The 7,155-nt window shown below is 44.5% G+C and overlaps 1 protein-coding gene across 2 annotated transcripts in view; it reads right to left on the minus strand.

Moving 5' to 3' along the window:
* Window positions 1–7,132, minus strand: part of TRAF3 (TNF receptor associated factor 3) — a 107,900-nt gene extending 100,768 nt beyond the window's left edge. For both annotated transcript variants that reach the window (XM_019518534.1, XM_019518533.1), the window contains exon 1: window positions 7,019–7,132. The gene's annotated coding sequence lies outside the window, so the exon portion shown is untranslated. The remainder of the gene's footprint in view (window positions 1–7,018) is intronic.
* Between the last annotated feature and the right edge of the window lie 23 nt (window positions 7,133–7,155).

Consider the following 7,155-nt stretch of genomic DNA (forward strand, 5'->3'; position numbering starts at 1 on the left):
ATAGATTGGACATCCGCAAAAACTACTTCACAGTTAGGGCGGCTAGGAGCTGGAACCAACTTCCAAGGGAAGTGGTGCTGGCCCCTACCCTGGGGGTCTTTAAGAAGAGGCTGGATGCCTACCTGGCTGGACTCATTTGAGTCCCGTTTTTGTTTTGGGGTTTTGTTGTTCTCCCGCCCTGGCGGGGGGTGAGGCTAGAAGATCTATTAGGTCCCTTCCGACCCTAAATCTATGAAACTATGTCATACTCTCTCTACTTGGCCTTGGTGAGAGCGTAGCTGGAGTACTGCATCCAGTTCTGGGTGCCACACTTCAGGAAGGATGTGGAGAAGCCTGAGAGAGTCCAAAAGAGGGCCACGCGCAAGATTAAAGGTCTGGAGAGCAGGTCATATGAGGAGAGGCTGAAAGACTTGGGATTATTCAGCCTGCAGAAGACTCAGAGAGGACTTGGTGGCAGACTGTAAGTATATTAAGGGCATACCTCAGGGCCCAGGGGAGCATCTGTTCACCAAGGCACCCAAGGGGAAGACACAAAACAATGGGCACAAACTAACTGAAGATCACTTCAGATTGGACATAAGGAAAAACTTCTTTACAAGTTGAATACTGAGGGTTTGGAAAAGTTTCCCCCCCAAAGGCAGTACAGTCACCCAGCCTGCCAACCTTCAAAAAGTGTCTTGACACTGTGCCTTCTGGGGCTGGGTGGGCACCCAGGGTCCCCCATGGTCGATTGCCGAGCCGGGGAGACACGGGGGCGGGAAAGGCTCCCACACGCTCAGCAGTGGACCAGAAGTATTCCTGTGGAACGCTCCATCCTCCCCATCATCTCAGCACTCACAAGCCACACCTGAGACCTTGAGGTATGTAGACACAGCTTTAAATGTTTCTGCTATGTCCAAAATGATGATTCTCCAAATCAGCATCGAATCTTCAGATTCGGCACCGGCCAAATCGAATCGAACAGTGATCCAAATCAAATAATCGAATCACTGTCCCCCCAAATCAGGCCACATCCGAATCTAATATGGTCCGCTTCACACACCCCTAGTAATTACCACACTTCAGCAGACTCAATTAATCAAGTCTGCTCCCAGTTTGTGTACAGACACCCAAGATTTGTAACTGTAATTAATTTCAGTCAAAGCAGATGTAGCACCAGTATTAGCAAAAAACATATTGCTCCTTGGAATAAATGTAGAAAGAGTGGGGGGGCTTGGAGGGAAGATAAAAGGCAAGAAAGCATAAGAAAAACAGCGAATTGTGTGTTTAGAGAGAGGTCCAATGGATGAGCAGGACCCGATTTGGATCAGATTGTATTTGCATCTTTAATGATCTAAAGAAGGTAGGAGCATATTAATTAACTTTGAAAATGACACCCAACAGACCGGCAGAGAGAATACCAGAGGGAAAAGGGCCTAGAGGTTAGAGATCTCAGCAGAAAAAAAGTAAATATATATCTGGAGAAAAATAACCCAACATACAGAAACAAACAGCATACAGAAACGACAACAGACACCAAGCAAGTGGTGCTATATATGAACAGTTAACACAGCAAGGCAACAATGGAAAAAATCAGTCGTTTTCTAGAAAGTAAGTCGCTTTTTTAGACAGCAGAAATAAGGGCATTCCAAGATTGCTACATTCAGCAGTTAAAACCAAAAGAGAGGTTGATTGATTATAGGCAATTCTGAGAAAAGCAGCAAAAGCTGTTTAAACAGATGTAGGAACCAAGATGGAAGTTAACAGCATTTATACTGTTTGACCAAATTAAAATTTAAGGGAGGAGAGTGAAATAAGGGAGCTACTTGTAGAATGCTACTGTATCTGAAGAGCTGAAGGGCCATTATTTAGAATAGTTCACAGATCCACAGAGGTTTTAGGCTGGGAGGGACCTTGTGAGATCATCAGGTCCAGCCCCCCTGCTCTAGGCAGGAAAGACTGGGGGGGTCAAATAACCCCAGAAAGGTGTGTGTCCAGTCTTCTTTTGATCTTGTTCTCATGCCTTGCTGTCCTCAGCATGCTTTAATTTCTGCCATATCTTCTTTGTTTGGAAATTAGGCAACATTCTGGGATATGCCTTTACATTCAAAGGGATTAAAACTAATAATAATATTTCATTAGCCTTTAAATAAAAAGAAAACATAGGCTTAAAAGCAAGTCTTAACAGTAGGGTTGCAGAACAGGAGGTGAAGGCTCAGAAGTTCCATCATGCAAGAGAACCTACAGGAGTTCCTTCAGTGGCAAAGGGACAGAAAATGATCTAAAAAGCTAAAGTTTAAAAAAATCTATTATAACATAATTGCATTTTAACTACCTCAAGTCCTCATGCAAATAGATGCACATGCACAATGACCAAACTTTATTATGCTTTTTCAGAATGTTTCATAATAGGAAATGAAAATGTGTTCTGGCTCTAGAACATTCTCACCCCAAAGAGTCGAGATCTGCAATTTAAGAACCAAAACAGCTAGCATTTTGGCAAATGGTATTACACAAGCAGTTAAACATTCCATAGCACGCCATGAACAATGAAAGAGTTGCGAAGCACAGATCAGGTTTCCTGTCCCAAAGGGTTTACAATTCAAAGGCAGACTGGTACAGTACCATTGAAAAAAGTGGCAGGCTGTCTCTATAAATGAAATGAATTAGAGAGAAGCTCTCTCTGTGGAAGGCATATACGCAGCCCCCATAGTATTGGAGCATCTCACAGTTTTTTCATGTCTTCAGCTTGCCTACAAAGCAGGAAATAAGATACAGGAAGACCAAGGTCAAGACCTACAAAAGAACTTAGTTTTGGATTTGGTTGCATAAATCCTGCCTATGATCCGTAAAACTCCCACTAAACTGGTAACCAACCCTAAAGGACCCCAGTTTTTAACATTACGTTTTTCCAGTCACCTAAAGTTCCACATGTCCAGAAGTATCTCAGTCTCTCTCAATGCCAAAGCCAATCATCCCTCTTAAGATCCACCACACAATGCATAAACAGTCACTGGAGGTGGGGGACTGAAGCACAAGTGTTCCCCCTTTCAGAGGCCTACGCTAACCACTTAACTAAAGAAATCAACTCACTCTTGCTCCCTCATTCCAATTAAACTTAGATTAGACAATGCAAGAAGTGCCCTCAACAAGAGACTAACCATAAGCAGAAAACATGAGTTATGAGACACTAAACTTTGATTGTCCACACACTGGGATACTACTTTAACCGCCGTGCTTCTGGATAAAAAGTGCCACCAACCAGCAGCACCTCTTCCTTTGGCCAAGCTTCAAAAGAAAGAATGAACTTCCCTCTTCTCTCTCTTTTTTTTTTTTTTTGTGGGGGGGGAGGAGAACATAGGAAAGGTCCTGGACTCTGAATATTCAGAGTACAGAGGCACCTCCTAGTGGTGCCAAGTAAGGTGCCCAAGACCTAGAAACAGATGGCATCTAAAACACAACCCTGTCAAATACCTTCTGCAGCTTCTCACTCAGCATGCTGATTTTGTGGCTCCCATTCCCAGGTTCCTAACCTTCCCTGTGTATCACTTAGCTGCCTAACTCAGGACTGAATCCTACTCAGGAGACTAAAAGATAGGCACCCTGGCACTGAACGATAGCACCTAAGTCCCGTTGAAGATGGGGGCTTAAGTGGCTTGTTCAAAATCAAATAGGAAGTCTGACAGAGCATGGATCTACGTCTCCCAGTTTTTAAGCCTGAGAGAGGACTATAAACAGACCATCTTTCCTCTCATGATGCACTTTGCGTGTGTTCATTTTACAGTCTGCTGCAGGCATGAGGCGGCAACATGGAAGAGGTTGTGTGTCGACGTCTTCCAAATTCTGATCTAGACAGAACCAAAAAAGGCAAATAAGTTTGGTAAATGCCTAAAGATACCATTGACACGAGCGATAATCTTGGAATGCCTATACAGCAGTCAGGCACGTTCTACTTATAATATTTACACCCTGATTTTTAGATTAAAAAAGAAACTCTAAAAAGACACAGTTCAGTATTTAAATGCTGAACTTGTACAGCTGTGCCAGCATTTCAGTACAGGCCACGCTATAGCATGTAAATGGAGGTTTCAGAGTTTCTTTCTTAACTGTCTGGTCTGGATCATCTGATATACAGATTCTGCATCAATGGACTCATCCATTCAGAGTTCACGTGACAAAATTGTAATCAATGTTTTGTTCTTGTTGCACATAGCCTAGAGAATCTCCTACCCTAATGCAGTAGAAACACCTGTTTGTTGAACAATCATCTAATATTAATACTGAAGTTTTTAAAACACTGGAGTTAAAATTTTAACTTAAAGACCTTCAACTACACCTCAAATGCTAGAGTAACCAGTCACAAAAGCTTGAGAACATAGCCCAAGATGTCTTAGGTAATGTCCTCCTTCCACTTGCATTGTAATGCCCTATCTGCCTTCCATACAGGATTTCCAGGTCCACCACTGTATTAAAGGTTTTGCCATTCCTTTGTTGCCTCTTGCTGCATTCCTTTCCATCCTTCTGCTTCAGAGCATAGGATTCTAGTCATATTATACTTTTATTCCACATACGCACAGAAGAGCAGCAGGGAACAGCAACAGCATGGAAATCAAAGGCTTAACATTTTGGGGGGTGGAGAGGATTAGTGACCTATAGTTGCAGTATATAATTTTAAAAGATTCTTGCCCCGTTAACCTAGTTACAAATCCACTAGTAAGCAGCAATTCAACACAAGTCACAACAGATATTCTGCCACCAGTGTTCAACCTCAAAGGTATAAAGGAAAATGGGAATAGAAAAATATATGGAGGAATGTAAGAAATTTAAGGGGGAAAAAAAAAATCAGTTTTCAAGACTAAAGCCTTCTTTAGTATCATTCTCTGCCCTACACTCTCCCTTTGGGGACTCTCTATCCCTTCTTTCTTTTCTAGATGCATTCCCCATGATTTTCATTAATTTTCTTTTTTCTTCTGTCCTGCAGGTCAGCACAAGACCCTCTTCACATTTCATGGTCTCCCCCACCCTTCATTTTTGATGGTTGCTCCCTTTCTGGTTCACACTATTCCCATTTCTTTCTTTGCTTTTTCTCGGGCTTTGTCTACATAGCAAAATAAAGGATGAATTGCAACATAGAGGTAGCTAGCACAGATAACAATAGCAGCTAACACAGTGTGGCAAGGGCATAAGTATAAGCTCACAAAGACCCACGGGCACATCCTGTGGTTGCTAGACCATGCCACCACAACTTCAATGTCAATTAAAGCTGTGCTAGCTTTACCCTAACAGTGGATAAGTTTTCCCATGCTACAATCCCTCTACCATTCTTCTGTGCAGACATATTCTTACTTTCATCTCCTTGCTTCTCACCTCTTGATATTTCCAGTTTCCATCTGCCCCAGTTTTTGGACCATAGTCACAGGCCACAATTGCTGGAAGGTTACAAGTATGGGTACCAAGCTCAAGAAGTACCCACTTATCGGCACCAAAAAAAGAATGCAATCCTTGAAAAGAAGTGTGCAGAGGAATGCTGGCATCTGAAACTGATGTGTACTGAGCAGTCTTCAGATATCATACAGCTGAACAGCTTGAGTAAATCAACAAAACCAGAGAAATTCAGTTATTGCATCACACAAGAGGTAAGAGATCACAACATCCTGCTACCCTGCAATAGCTATTCAGAACAGAACCAGTTAAGGACAAAGGATCAGCTTCAGCATGTTCCACTGCTTCAGCAATTTAATCACAATCAACTACGGTCATTTTTTTTTTGTATTGTCTGGTGACTTCAGTGTCTAAAATGTCCCTCTTCCCTCACTGAAACTTTCTGACTACAGTCACCAACAAGAGAAAAGATAATGCAGCAGGATTTAAAAGCTATTTGGAAAGTCAAAGAAATTATTTTAATTAGCATGGGCTAGTGAGATTTCATAAAGAATTTAGCATCAGTGAAAAGAACTCAGTGGGTTTATATTATTCCAAGAGATCATTAGCAAAGATGTTCAGAAGACAATTCAAACTGTTGAGCTATTCCACGGTCTAGATGCTCTGGAAGGCTTGCTCTCTCGGACTGGTTTAAATAGCAATTTCAGGAGGGCTTCAGAGAAGCATAAGAACAGGGTCCTTCAGCATTCACTTTTGATAAGGATTCATTTGCTTTGCTGTTGCACACACGGCTGCTATTCTACGTTCTAGATCCAGTTCCATCTGAAGCTCCCCATCAAGTAGCAAACCCTGTATTTTAATATCTGAGCAAGGTCCCTATTGTAACATCAGGCGACATCTGGGTGCGGCATCTGAACTCCCGATATATCAACATTTCCATCGCAGACCTGTATTATCAGGGGCTTCCCAACCCAATCGTAAAAATCCCAATTCAACCTGAAACCCGGCACATTTGGTCTCTAGCTAGAAACCTGTTTCTCTCAACGCGCTCCCGATCTCTAGCTTGCAGACGCTGTTGTTTCTGCATTACCGGCAGTAAACAGCATGGTACACGAACGGCCACTTTTGGACATGCTCAGCCTCCTGTCGATTTAAAATGGCTCGTTTCAACAAAACAAGACTGCGCGCATCGCTCCAAAACCTTAGCCACCTGCCCAAGGGCCAGCACAAGTCCCCAACGGCACGCGGGCCAGCCTGCCGCCAACCCTGGACGTGGCTGGAGGCTGCGAATGCGCAATCCCAGCCTGGGCGACAACAAACCAAGGGACACATGCGGGCTCCCCTGTCTGGTCCGCGGCACCGTGAATGAATCAAGAGCAGCGCCTGCTCAGGCTGAAGGGACCAGAAACACACACAAAAAAAAAAGCAACAAACCCGACAACCGTGCCTGGCTTTGCTCGCTGTCTGTGCTCAGCCCGAGTGGCTTCAAAACAAGGCAGGATGCGGATAAATCTTGACAGCCGAGAGCAGGCACAGGCTCCCCCGCCTCCCCCGGGTCGGAGCGCGGCGGCGCGAGGATGGCAACGGAAACGAGAGGAGCCGGGGGGCACATCCAGACCCTCGCCCCCCAGCTCCCCGGAGCGGGGGGACCCCTTACCTTGCCTGTGGCCGGGCCCCGCGGCTGGCAGCGGATGAGTCAGTGGCGGGTTCATCTGCAGAGGAATGACTCAGGATCAACTTTTACCCGCGGGCGGCGCGCGGCTGCCGGGGCCCCGCTCCCCCCGTGCCCGGCGC

The sequence above is a fragment of the Gavialis gangeticus genome, unplaced genomic scaffold, assembly GCF_001723915.1.
Source record: "Gavialis gangeticus isolate Ggan-Ray unplaced genomic scaffold, GavGan_comp1, whole genome shotgun sequence".
In the NCBI taxonomy this organism is placed as follows: Eukaryota; Metazoa; Chordata; order Crocodylia; family Gavialidae; genus Gavialis; species Gavialis gangeticus.